The 14,090-nt window shown below is 38.6% G+C and overlaps 1 long non-coding RNA gene across 3 annotated transcripts; it reads right to left on the bottom strand.

The window, feature by feature from the left end:
- Nucleotides 1-10,302: 10,302 nt before the first annotated feature.
- Nucleotides 10,303-13,877, bottom strand: LOC145553964 (uncharacterized). Of its 3 annotated transcripts, none has more exons than XR_014090026.1 (5): nt 13,085-13,877; nt 11,867-12,043; nt 10,990-11,168; nt 10,487-10,569; nt 10,303-10,402 (listed from the first exon to the last, which is right to left on the bottom strand). It is a non-coding gene; the product is annotated as an uncharacterized LOC145553964 (long non-coding RNA). The 3 variants fall into 3 exon arrangements; XR_014090024.1 differs by having other exon boundaries at nt 10,990-11,120; XR_014090025.1 differs by lacking the exon at nt 10,487-10,569 and having other exon boundaries at nt 10,990-11,120.
- Nucleotides 13,878-14,090: the final 213 nt, after the last annotated feature.

The raw sequence follows: 14,090 nt of genomic DNA, 5'->3' as shown, positions 1-14,090 counted from the left end.
AGCAACATTTACATTCACTGGTTCAACCTGAACAACAGGAAGGATTTTAGTTAATTATTAATCTCTACAAGTGGATTATCTGCTTTAACTATTGACTATTTAATAATCTGACTCAATCAAAGACAATTTAAGAATAAAGTCATTTCATTTTGAAACAAATCAGCAGGAAATTGTTGTGTTTGAAGTTAATTGTTAACAGCAGAGTTTAATTCCTGAAAATAAAATCAGTTTGTTTAGAAAAATAAAGAAACATCATCTGTTCATCATGTTTTTTTCTTCCAATTGATCAAATATTTAATAATCCTGTATATTAGCTTTCAAACAGCAGGGAGATGAAACTTTGAGCTGAATTTAAAAGTGAACATTTTCTCCAAACAGCAGAATCAAGTCAAATAGTTTCTGTTCACAAAGTTCAATAGGAAACAAAGCAGTTGTTTGTTCGAACGATTCAAAGATTTGAAGAAGAATATCTGAACAACAGACTGAGACCCAACAGAACCACAGCAGTGGTGCCACACCTGAACAGAACAAACTGAAAGTGTTTTGAGGAGAAATGAGCTCAAACTGGTTTGACTGGTCAGAGGAATCTGTTGACGTTGGAAGACATAAATCCGTCTCATGACTCTCAGTCCAATCACAATCTACTGCTGTTATTCTGCCGATCCAGGTTCTGTTCAGATCTAATGGAACCAGAACCTGTTTTAACTTTGAACCAACTGAACTCCTAACTGGTGGGGATTTGTCTCCCTCTGCTGGTGGAACTACAACTTGCCTGATGTCTGATTATTAAACCCAGATGAAATGTTATCCAAATATGTCGGTGATGGTCAGAAGTTATCAGAACCAGAACCGGTTCTACTGTTTGATTTATCAGGACATGAATAAAGATCATTTGTTCCTCAGCAGCTCTTAAAATGAGTTCAATACAACAGCATCACAGATTACATTGAATCATTATTTATTGACCAGAACCAAAATGCTGAAGCAGTGAGTAAAAAACTAAGTCCATCTTTTCTGCTTCCACAGCAGGTCAAAGGTCAGCAGAGACGCTGCTGGCCAGATGAAAATATGAACTTTATTTTTGAACAACAAATAAAGATCCAACAACCTGATCAGAGCCGCACCTCAACAGTGTAATTCCAACTGAAAGGAAATGTGACGGAAGTTGCATAACCGATGACGTCACAGCTCACCTGGGTTGTAGTTTTTTCTTTCAGAGCAGCAGAACCAGGAAGTAGAAGGTTTGCAGTGAAATCAGAGGCAGGTTGATAAAATCTTCATGAGGATTTACTTAGTCTAGACCATGATGACTGTAGTGATTATCATAAATAAATTACATCTATATTTTAGTTTATCATTTCACACAGAGAAAAATGTGGAAATACATACAAACTAAGTATTGGTATAAAACATTTACTAATTCATATTTAACTTTAAAATAAACATTTATTTTGCAAACAAAATATTTTCTAAATTAACATTTGATTTTCAAATTTAAGATTTATTGTCCAAACTACATATTTAATGATCTTTGCTCAAGTCTAGTTGTTCAGTCAGACGCTCCATCATCTTGTCATGTTTCAGTTTCTCCTCCATTCAGCAGCAGGTGGTGAACAAGTTTAATCCAGTTTAGTGTAATGTGAACAGGTTTAATCCAGTTTAGTGTAATGTGAACAGGTTTAATCCAGTTTAGTGTAATGTGAACAGGTTTAATCCAGTTTAGTGTAATGTGAACAGGTTTAATCCAGTTTAGTGTAATGTGAACAGGTTTAATCCAGTTTAGTGTAATGTGAACAGGTTTAATCCAGTTTAGTGTAATGTGAACAGGTTTAATCCAGTTTAGTGTAATGTGAACAGGTTTAATCCAGTTTAGTGTAATTGTCTTTCTTGGTACTAGCAGCAGAATGTGCATCAATATGTAACATTGATCTTTAGTGAGTAAATCTTTGGTGTTTCTGTCCAGCAGAAACAGAAGAGGCTCCATGGGGACATCTGTCCTTAGAATGTCCTCAATGTCCTGCTTCATTTCCTCCAGAAGGTCTTTATTTGTGCTCAGTCCCAGAAGACGTGTGTGATGACCGACCATTCCACAGATTCCTCCAACATCCATCTGTGGTTGGATCCTGGAAACGAAAGTTTTTAAAGGAGTTCTGCTTAAAGGTTTGTCTGACCAAATTTATTTCCTCCAGTTAATTGGGTCGACTCTTTATTCTGCAAGCATCAACTTTTCATTTCAGCTGTTTGGTTCCTGTTGCCTCCAAGCTGAACGTTGATCCACATGAATGTTTTCCTCCAGTCCCATGAACCTGAGCAGAGACATTTATGACCTTTATGTTGAGTCCGAGCCTGAAGAGGAGAGGCTGCCGTTGTCGCCGTCTCACGTTCTGATGTCTCCAACCAAACACTTGACCCTCAACATCAACGCTGGAGAAACGATAGTTTTAAAAATACTGAAGGAAAGATGTTTACCTACTTTCACACTTGGAACAACTGATGAAACTATTATCATTAATATCATTATTATTGTAATAACAGTGATAGTAATAACAGTGTTATTGTAATTCTAAGCTGCTGTTTCATATAATCAACGTTTCTCTGTCAGACTCCCTCAGGTCTCCACAGCAGAGAGATGAATCACGGCTCCTCCTCCTCCTCCTCCTCCTCCTCCTCCTCCTCCTCCTCCTCCTCCTCCTCCTCCTCCTCCTCCTCCTCCTCCGAGTTCTGATGGGTCGGTTCAGATCGTCTCTGAAGATCAGACACCAGAACAGAGGCGGATCAGAACCAAAGCCAGCAGCTCTGCTGAAGCTCAGGAGAACTCTGAGTCCAGATGTGGACCCTGGTCTCCTCCAGAACCTCCTCTGTTCTGCTGTGGAGGAGGAACTGTGTGGCTTCAGTTCTGCAGCAGGACCTTCTCAGCTGCAGCAGAAGAAGAAAGGACTTCCTGTGTTCAGGTTGGATAGAAACCTGGATCTTTTTCTAGCTTGTGGCTCTGCTTCCAGCGTAGATGTTCTCCAGGTTCTGGTCTGGATCTAGTGGAAACAAACAAACCCTAAAGTCGTCCCTGCAGACCAGCTTTAGATTTGGATCAACTGAACATCAAGCTTCAGTAACATCTCAGTTAAAGTTTGTTTTCCAGATCTGAGGTCATTTTTCAGTTTTCCCTAAAGTTGAAAGTGTTTACATTGTACAACCAGCTCCAAGAGTTGCTCCAACATGCTGAATTGTTTTGTTACCTTTAAAATGATCTGCAGCTTTTGCTCCTTGGTCCTAATGATGCTGCCTGTTCACCAACGTTCACTAACAAATACACTTCTAGTTGCTGATAAGCTCCATTACCAAAGCTTATAAATGATCAATGCAAATCTTCTGTATGTGTTAAAAAGTATCAAATAGTCAGATTAAGTAAAATATTAATAAACTCAGATCAATCATAAATATTAATATTTTCCTCTAACAAGTAATTTCTCCTTTTCAGGAGCCTAAACTGTATAAACAGAATGATTGAAATATACCATGAAAATATTTCATTTACAGAATCCTGATGATAAACTTCAGTTGTGAACTGAATGAAAGTGGAGGAAAATGTTCTGTTCACACTAAATGTTTCTGAGCTCAATTCATTGTCATGTTTAATAAAATTCCTCATCACATCAGACATTTTATTCATTCAATTTCAAACAAGAATTTAAATGAATCTAAAGTAAAATAAACTTATTTTAACTTGATATTTTGAGTGAAACAATAGAGAAATGTTTGCTCTTTCACCAGGTGACGACAGTTTTTTATTACATATTGTGAAATAATTATTTGGTTTAAATTGCAGCTTTAAGTTAAAACTGAAAATTCAAGATTAATGAACTTAAAAACAATGTTTAGACAACTTGTCTCTAGTTGTTGAATAAACTTCATGAACTTGAGTTAAAACCAAAACTAATTTCTTGTTGACTTAAATTACATTTTCAAGGCAGCAGGTGGATTTTTATTTTCAAGTTAAATCACCTTCAAATGTTTTACAGTGCAGCTGGTTGGTTGATTTGATGCTGATGAAACTTAATGAGACATTTTCCATGTAATACAGTTTGTTACTGGTTTGACCTGCTTATAGAAACTGGGATCTGTTCTATTCATTCATCTCTATGCACTGTAAACCTTGACAAGTTGACTTTACTTAAAAATTGTGGATTGCACTGAAAAATGTGAGTAAGTTTAACTACTATTCTTATGTTTAGTTTCCTTAACATATTCTTGTTCAGTTTACTTAACACCTTGTTGTGTGAACGTAATTGTGTCGAGTTAATTTAACTTAGTTTAGTGAATTTGTTTCAACTTAGAAATATCCAGTAAATGATCCTCTTCTTAACTCGACTACATCTTTCATTTCAGCTGTTTGGTTCCTGTTGCCTCCAAGCTGAACGTTGATCCACATGAATGTTTTCCTCCAGTCCCATGAACCTGAGCAGAGACATTTATGACCTTTATGTTGAGTCCGAGCCTGAAGAGGAGAGGCTGCCGTTGTCGCCGTCTCACGTTCTGATGTCTCCAACCAAACACTTGACCCTCAACATCAACGCTGGAGAAACGATAGTTTTAAAAATACTGAAGGAAAGATGTTTACCTACTTTCACACTTGGAACAACTGATGAAACTATTATCATTAATATCATTATTATTGTAATAACAGTGATAGTAATAACAGTGTTATTGTAATTCTAAGCTGCTGTTTCATATAATCAACGTTTCTCTGTCAGACTCCCTCAGGTCTCCACAGCAGAGAGATGAATCACGGCTCCTCCTCCTCCTCCTCCTCCTCCTCCTCCTCCTCCTCCTCCTCCTCCTCCTCCTCCTCCTCCTCCTCCTCCTCCTCCTCCTCCTCCTCCTCCTCCGAGTTCTGATGGGTCGGTTCAGATCGTCTCTGAAGATCAGACACCAGAACAGAGGCGGATCAGAACCAAAGCCAGCAGCTCTGCTGAAGCTCAGGAGAACTCTGAGTCCAGATGTGGACCCTGGTCTCCTCCAGAACCTCCTCTGTTCTGCTGTGGAGGAGGAACTGTGTGGCTTCAGTTCTGCAGCAGGACCTTCTCAGCTGCAGCAGAAGAAGAAAGGACTTCCTGTGTTCAGGTTGGATAGAAACCTGGATCTTTTTCTAGCTTGTGGCTCTGCTTCCAGCGTAGATGTTCTCCAGGTTCTGGTCTGGATCTAGTGGAAACAAACAAACCCTAAAGTCGTCCCTGCAGACCAGCTTTAGATTTGGATCAACTGAACATCAAGCTTCAGCAGTTAGAAACAGCTCACCTCTCTGATGGTGGAGATCCAAGAGATTTAAAGTCAATGGGAAGATCCTTTGACCTGTCGCTCTTAAAGGACACACAGCTGGGTTCTGGTTCTGGTTCTGGTTCTGGTCTTGGTTTTCGTTTGCGTCTCTTTCTGCTCCTGACAGAAACATGATGATTAAAACTGAATCTGTTCAGTCTGGATGAAGCAGCAAAGAGGAGCAGCAGCAGCTTCATCACCACGTCTGTTTTGGCCTGATATAGTGAACGCTGTGTGAAAAGGGCTGTGGACAGTTAGAGATGGTGACCTCACCTCTGACCTTTGCTCTGGCTCTCATCTTCCCCACACAGAGTGGTTTTAGAGGGAGGGACTCCCTCCTCTCTGTCCTCACACTGATCCATGCTGCTGAATTCACATCAGCTCACACACACTTTCTAGCTTCACCTGCAGAGGAAACACACATCATTCATCTGCACATCAACTCTGATCATCCTTTACATCATTAGTGCTGGAAAAGATCAGCTGCTCCTCCTCTGATTGGCTCTTCTTCTCTGCTACGTATCAGTGTCAGGTGAATGCAGTCAGACAGCAGAGAGGCAGAGGAAGCTGCCATCAGCTGCTGCACTTCTACTATCAGTCCACTAGATGGAGACATGGAGCAACATTTACATTCACTGGTTCAACCTGAACAACAGGAAGGATTTTAGTTCATTATTAATCTCTACAAGTGGATTACCTGCTTTATTGACTATTTAATAATCTGACTCAATCAAAGACAATTTAAGAATAAACTAATTTCATTTAGAAACAAATCAGGAGGAAATTGTTGTGATTGAAGTTAATTGTTAACAGCAGAGTTTAATTCCTGAAAATAAAATCAGTTTGTTTAGAGAAATAAAGAAACATCATCTGTTCATGTTTTTTCTTCCAATTGATCAAATATTTAATAATCCTGTATATTAGCTTTCAAACAGCAGGGAGATGAAACTTTGAGCTGAATTTAAAAGTGAACATTTTCTCCAAACAGCAGAATCAAGTCAAATAGTTTCTGTTCACAAAGTTCAATAGGAAACAAATCAAACTTACAGTTTGTTCAAACGATCCAAAGAGTTGAAGAAGAACATCTGAACAACAGACTGAGACCCAACAGAACCACAGCAGAACCAGACTGGAGCCTCACCTGAACAGAACAAACTGAAAGTATTTGGAGGAGAAATGAGCTCAAACTGGTTTGACTGGTCAGAGGAATCTGTTGACGTCTGAAGACATAAATCCGTCTCATGACTCTCAGTCCAATCACAAACAATCTACTGCTGTTATTCTGCCGATCCAGGTTCTGTTCAGATCTAATGGAACCAGAACCTGTTTTAACTTTGAACCAACTGAACTCCTAACTGGTGGGGATTTGTCTCCCTCTGCTGGTGGAACTACAACTTGCCTGATGTCTGATTATTAAACCCAGATGAAATGTTATCCAAATATGTCACTGATGGTCAGAAGCTATCAGAACCAGAACCGGTTCTACTGTTTGATTTATCAGGACATGAATAAAGATCATTTGTTCCTCAGCAGCTCTTAAAATGAGTTCAATACAACAGCATCACAGATTCCATTGAATCATTATTTATTGACCAGAACCAGAACCAAAATGCTGAAGCAGTGAGTAAAAAACTAAGTCCATCTTTTCTGCTTCCACAGCAGGTCAAAGGTCAGCAGAGACGCTGCTGGCCAGATGGAAATATGAACTTTAACTATTTTTGAACAACAAATATAGACAGCAACCGGACTGGAGTCACTTTAGTAAGTGAATTCAAATCGAAAGTAAATGTGACGGATGTTACATGACTGATGACGTCACAGCTCACCTGGGCTGTAGTTGTTTATCTCAGAGCAGCAGAACCAGGAAGTCTGCAGTGAAATCAGAGGCAGGTTGAAAAAATCTTCATGAGGTTTTACTTAGTTTAGACCACATGTGTCAAACTCAAGGCCCGCGGGCCACATGTGGCCCGCAATGTCATTTTATGTGCCCCCCCTATAGGCCCATGATTGACTTAAAATGTTTTGAGCACGAATTGACTACAAACTACATCTCCCATAATGCATTCCGATTGTTACCAGCCAACATTACGGCTTCTCGCCACTAGAGAGCAGCAGAGTCACCTCAAGCTGCTTATTGATTTTCCCAGCGAATAAAACTGAGACGTCGACAAGCTAACATCAAAATGTTCAAGAAAAGAAACATCGATTTACAAGTAAGACTGTGAATGAAGATGTGTGTGAATTGGTATCAGGGCGGACTTTTTTTTTGTTATCTGTCATCTTGACGGACAACATAAAAAAAAATCTGTCATGTACTATTTTTATCCATGAAATTACAATCATATTAACATCGGCTATTTAGCCGCATTTTATGCGGTTTAGTTAATATTCACCGTAAATCCAGATCCCATCGCAAATTAAGCTGATAAATGCATCTACATTTTTCTCCGTAGTGACACAAACCACTGACTGGCCCCAATAACTTATAATAAATTAAATTACTCACTTAAATTAGCATCACTTCACCCGCTGGGGTCTGAACCACTTCCTCCTGGTTCCATCTGCAGAAAAATCTGCGCTAATTCATCAGTCAGTTGGATCTGTCTGATCCAAACAGATCAGTTGAACTCTGTGTGCTGTCCGGTGTGCGCTTTTACCAGGATTATTTATTTATTTATTTATTTTTGCGTGGTTTCGCTTCTCCGAAACGGACAGAAGTTACGTCTGCAGCTCCTCCTGAGCGCCGCTCTCCTGGGTAACTTGCACCAAGAAGCTCCATTTGTTAAATCTTCTGGATGAGTTACTCACAGCGGTTTTTAATTCTTCGCAGCCGCGTCCGCAGTGGTTGAGCAGCGGACTGCGCATGTTACAGTCTAATTAATTTTACAGTCTAACTAACTTCTGCTTCGTCATTTATTTCCTCAAGATAAACTCCCGGCTCCTCAAATGGATCAACACAACGTTGCGTTCTCTTTAGTTTTCTCTGGTCTGTAATGGAGACTTGAGTTTAACTCACCATTTCAACCAAAGGTTTTGAATGCGCTTCCTAACCAGACGCTCCAAAGCGATATTTAACAATATGAGGTGTTTAATCTATTTTTAACATTGTATTTTCATACGTTTATGCTAGAGCTGCCCAAGTCTAGTTTTCCAGAGCTACAATCTGCAACTTTAGATGTGTTCCTTCTCCATCACACCTGGATCATTGACTCATTATCAGCCTCTGCAGAACTGAGTTGCTGCTGATGAGGAAAATCAACCTTTTGTCTGGTGTGTTTTAGCAGGGATGCATCTAAAGCTGCAGTCTGGAGGACTGAACCTGGGAACTCCTGATTTGTACCGTCAATGTGGCCCGTTGAGGGAGGCCAATATGCTGAAGTGACCCTCGGTGAAATTGAGTTTGACACCCCTGGTTTAGACCATGATGACTGTAGTGATTATTATAAAAAAATGAACATCAATATTTTAGTTTATCATTTCACACAGAGAAAAATGTGGAAATACATACAAACTAAGTATTGGTATAAAACATTTACTAATTTATATTTAACTTTAAAATAAACATTCATTTAAGTGTAATTGTGAAGGTTTAATCCAGTTTAGTGTAATGTGAACAAGTTTAATCCAGTTTAGTGTAATTGTGAAGGTTTAATCCAGTTAACATCTCAGTTAAAGTTTGTTTTCCAGATCTGAGGTCATTTTTCAGTTTTCCCTAAAGTTGAAAGTGTTTACATTGTACAACCAGCTCCAAGAGTTGCTCCAACATGCTGAATTGTTTTGTTACCTTTAAAATGATCTGCAGCTTTTGCTCCTTGGTCCTAATGATGCTGCCTGTTCACCAACGTTCACTAACAAATACACTTCTAGTTGCTGATAAGCTCCATTACCAAAGCTTATAGATGATCAATGCAAATCTTCTGTATGTGTTAAAAAGTATCAAATAGTCAGATTAAGTAAAATATTAATGAACTCAGATCAATCGTAAATATTAATATTTTCTCTAACAAGTAATTTCTCCTTTTCAGGAGCCTAAACCGTATAAACAGAATGATTGAAATATACTATGAAAATATTTAATTTACAGAATCCTGATGATAAACTTGAGTTGTGAACTGAATGAAAGTGGAGGAAAATGTTCTGTTCACACTAAATGTTTCTGAGCTCAATTCATTGTCATGTTTAATAAAATTCATCATCACATCAGACATTTTATTCATTCAGGTTCAAACAAGGATTTAAATTAATCTAAAGTAAAATAAACTTATTTTAACTTGATATTTTGAGTGAAACAATAGAGAAATGTTTGCTCTTTCACCAGGTGACGACAGTTTTTTATTACATATTGTGAAATAATTATTTGGTTTAAATTGCAGCTTTAAGTTAAAACTGAAAATTCAAGATTAATGAACTTAAAAAACAATGTTTAGACAACTTGTCTCTAGTTGTTGAATCAACTTCATGAACTTGAGTTAAAACCAAAACAAATTTCTTGTTGACTTAAATTACATTTTCAAGGCAGCAGGTGGATTTTTATTTTCAAGTTAAACCACCTTCAAATGTTTTACAGTGCAGCTGGTTGGTTGATTTGATGCTGATGAAACTTAATGAGACATTTTCCATGTAATACAGTTTGTTACTGGTTTGACCTGCTTATAGAAACTGGGATCTGTTCTATTCATTCATCTCTATGCACTGTAAACCTTGACAAGTTGACTTTACTTAAAAATTGTGGATTGCACTGAAAAATGTGAGTAAGTTTAACTACTATTCTTATGTTTTGTTTCCTTAACACCTTGTTGTGTGAACTTAATTGTGTCGAGTTAATTTAACTTAGTTTAGTGAATTTGTTTCAACTTAGAAATATCAAGTAAATGATCCTCTTCTTAACTCGACTACATCAAGTTAGTCCATCTTACATGAACAGTTTACTTAGCAGAATCTAGGAAACCAGTTGCCTTAATAAGTTAAGTAAACACAACGAAAGACCTTAAGTTCACATGATTCAACATTTTATCTGAACAAAATGATAAACTTAACATAACAGTCAGTGACCCCACATGAACCAGGATGAAGTCGCCATGGCGTCTGAATCCTGGGGATAATAAGAAAAGCACAAGTTAAAAACAGATGAAAGTTTAGATTTTTGACAAGCAGAAAAGCAAAACATAGCAGAGACATTGTAGAAGCCTGTCATCGTCCTGGAGGACAACTGAGAGACAAGGCAGGACAGCAGGCGTCATGGCAACAGCATCTTTGGTCCTACAAGTAGAAAAACAATAAAAGCTCAAGCATATTCTGAAGAAATCACTTTTTCACAATAAGTGGCCTAAAATAATTGTTCACCTTATTTGCTGTCTAAGCCTGATTGGACTGTTGATGGTTGTCCAGTTAAAGGAGAAACAGCAACGATCCAACCTGCTGTCAGCTGATTATTATATTAAAGCCACAGGCTGTTGCTCAATCATTCATTATTTCAACAACTAACTGTGTTTTTTCTCGTCTCAATCACCCAAATATCATCGATACAAATCCCCCCAAACAATGTGACTCAATGTCCCTTTAATGCAGCATCAAACTGGCTGCTTGTTGCAAATGACAGGATGTGAAGAGGAGTCATGTGCATGTGAGCGCATCCAACTGAACAACATATGGATTAAAAACATGCAGGATCTTCTTCACCTTGAACAAAATCCTTCATGAAGCTCATCCTTGGTTCAACCTGGACACGAATCTTGGGAAGTGTGTCATCAACGACTCGTTTCCAGAGCTGAGAGCAGCTCAGGAGATCCCAGCATGCACTCTGGTGACCTCTGCAGAAACAGGAACCATCACATCCAGCTCCACAGGACTTTAGATGGCTTTGGGAAGGCATTTGATTTAATATGGATACATAAACAACCTTCAGATCAAATGCTGATTTTGCTTATTAATATAAAAAACTAATGATGTAAAAACTCACATACAGAAAATGCTGATCAATGTTTATGCTCAGATTTGCATAAACATTTGCTGATATGTTGCAGAAGTTTAATAATCTCACGTTTCCAATCACTGAAGTCTATTTCTTTATACAAAGTCAATCTACTCAAGTATCAATAGTTCCTAATATTATTTAAACTGCTATCAGTAAAAGTGAAAAGTTCACTTCCCCCAGTAAATGACTCATGTAAATGTTTCCACTAGCTTGAAGGAAACCAACAAAATGAGTCGCCTGTTCTTAACGAGCTTCACCTGATAAATTGTAGATAACATTGTTTGCCCAACAGCTTTACTTCCTTGGTTTGTTTAGAAAAAAGCTGCAGTGCAAAGATTTTAGTCTTTTAACCATGACTTATGAAATACTCTTATTAAAATCTTCATCTGGGTTTCAGACGGTGTTCTGGAAAGAAACCAAGAATAATCCATCACTCTAATGATTTGATGCCAAAGTTACAGTTACTAGTTTTACTTGTAGGTTTTCCCACAAAGTCAGTTTTCTTCTAAGTAAACCTGCTCTGATTCTTGTCCATGCTGTGTTCAGCTCTCATCCAGCTCACCTGCCACCCTGATTGCTCACCTGTTCCACCTTAAACTCGTCTCAGTCTCTGCCTCGTTGCCAGATTATCTACAAAGTCCCTGGATGTTGCGTTTTGGATCTCCTGGTGCAGATCTTCATTGCTCCCACTGTTCCTCTGGTTTCCTGCATCTCCCTGTTGTCAGACCCTCAGCTCCTCTGCTCCACCCGTCTGCTGCTCTGCAGGCCAGTTGAGATGAACATTTCAAAGATACCCTCCGTTATCTGAGCATCACCAGCCTTCTCGCCTCTCTCCTCAGTGCTGTGTTTGACAAACTCTTCCTGAACCAGAGTCTGAATATTAACTAAACTTGTTTTTTCACTGCTTCCTCCTGTGTGTGGTTGAATTTCCGGGTCCCACTGAGTGTCCTTACAAAACCAATATTAATTTAAATATTTCACTTTAGGTCTTATTCAATTACTCAGAATGTTTAGACTTCATTCTTTAAAACTTTTATGCTTTGAAATAAGGAATAATTTCAACTATTTCTATGAATCTATGAGCTGGAAACTTCCTCTTCTCTCAGGAAACCTGCTGTTCCTGTTTCATGACTCTCTTTCAGCCTGACTTTGTTTTTATGATTAGATAGAAAAAAGAAAGTAGAATTAAAGCAAAGTTTGCTGGAGACAAAACAACAGACAACCTGATTGATTTGATTAAAGTTTGACTGTTGGGTCTAAATGTTACTTAGTGTGATTAACTTTAAAGGAAACTTTATTTATTTATTACTATTAAACTAAATCTCCAGCTTTGGGAAGTGGGATGATCTCGGCTTTTGCTGTTGTTAGAATACATGAAACTACAGGGAGCGTGATCTGACAGTAGCACGTTACCATAGCAACAATCAGTTACATTTGAGAGAAATTCGATTGGAATCAATAAATAGTCAAATATGTTCTTGATTGTCATGAGTAGATTATTTCAGCTGGTTCTAAATGTCTCCAGATATCTACCAGATTTAATTCTCTCATAAAATCTGGGACTGTTTCCCTACTTCAGCTCAGTGTTTGGTCAGATCCTGATCCCAGTCCAGACTGGGTCCAGAACCCGGTTCCAGTCGCCACTATGACGGATTTTCCTATCAGCCATGAAAAGGCAAGTGTAACGCCTCGGGTTATATGGCTCTTTTCTCCTACACACCTTAGACATGTTCTTAAATACAATGCATTTAAACAGTAATAATCGCCTGTTATTTAACCTGGTTAATGTTTTACACTCACATATTGGAGGTTTTTCCCGCTGTAAAAGTCCTTAACATTATAGTCCGCACAAGTATTTTCAGTTGGTTTAAAACACGCAGTAAATGCAGCGTTTCGTCAGTAACTGTTATTTACTACGGCCAGTAAATGCATCGTTTTTACTTGTCTCTACCACCTCACTGGTCAGTCAAGGGCAAAATCAAGTTTAAGCAATTTGATTGGCTGTGATGGGTGAGAACGGGACTGGAGGTGCACGTGCCGCTGCTACGTACTGGCAGTTGGTCAGCAGCCGTTCATGGACGAGGTTGGATCTTTGCTGCTGTGGACTTTTATTTTTTAACTAACCAGTTGGAGCTACGAACTTTTCCCTGGACGTTTTTTGGAGCCACAGAACCGGACCACGCTCGTGAACCGGAAAGGACTGTTGGACTGGAGTTGGAGCCGTTTTATTACCGTTCGTTTAAAACTGTAATCCATGGTGGGGTGAGTAACCCATTCCTTGTAGTTGTTCTGGGAGCCGCCATCTTTGGAGCTGCTATTCCGAGGACGAATGCTAACTGAGTCCCTTCAGGCCTGCAACGTTTGTAAAGCTAACTGACTGCTTTACTAATTCAAGAGACTGAATAGTGTGGCTGATACATTCAGCCTTGTTTGCTTATTTCTTATGTATTCACTTTAAAGGGTTGTTTTATACAGTTCTGAGACAGCGCGGTTGCACTAAGTGCTAAATGCTGAAAGCTAACTGTGCTCTCTTCATGTGTATTGCCCTTGGTTTACTACTGACCAGTACGGTTTATTAAACGGGTCAGTTCAGTGAAACATACATTTAAATGTGTGAACATAACTTGACAAGCTGAGTTTTAAAATGGTAACCGGATCTTATAAAAACTGATCACCACTGGCAATATTAATGCGAGATCCAAATAGTGCCACTCTTTATCTGATAAGGGACTAAATATGATGTGAGACTTTATAAAGTTCTCCATCCCAGTTAAATTGTATATTAAATGAAGAAGAGGAACACCAC

Source organism: Poecilia reticulata, chromosome 12, assembly GCF_904066995.2.
Source record: "Poecilia reticulata chromosome 12, P_reticulata-male-v2, whole genome shotgun sequence".
In the NCBI taxonomy this organism is placed as follows: Eukaryota; Metazoa; Chordata; class Actinopteri; order Cyprinodontiformes; family Poeciliidae; genus Poecilia; species Poecilia reticulata.
The sequence above is the reverse complement of the archived record's forward strand: the minus strand, read 5'-3'. Positions and strand labels throughout refer to the sequence as shown.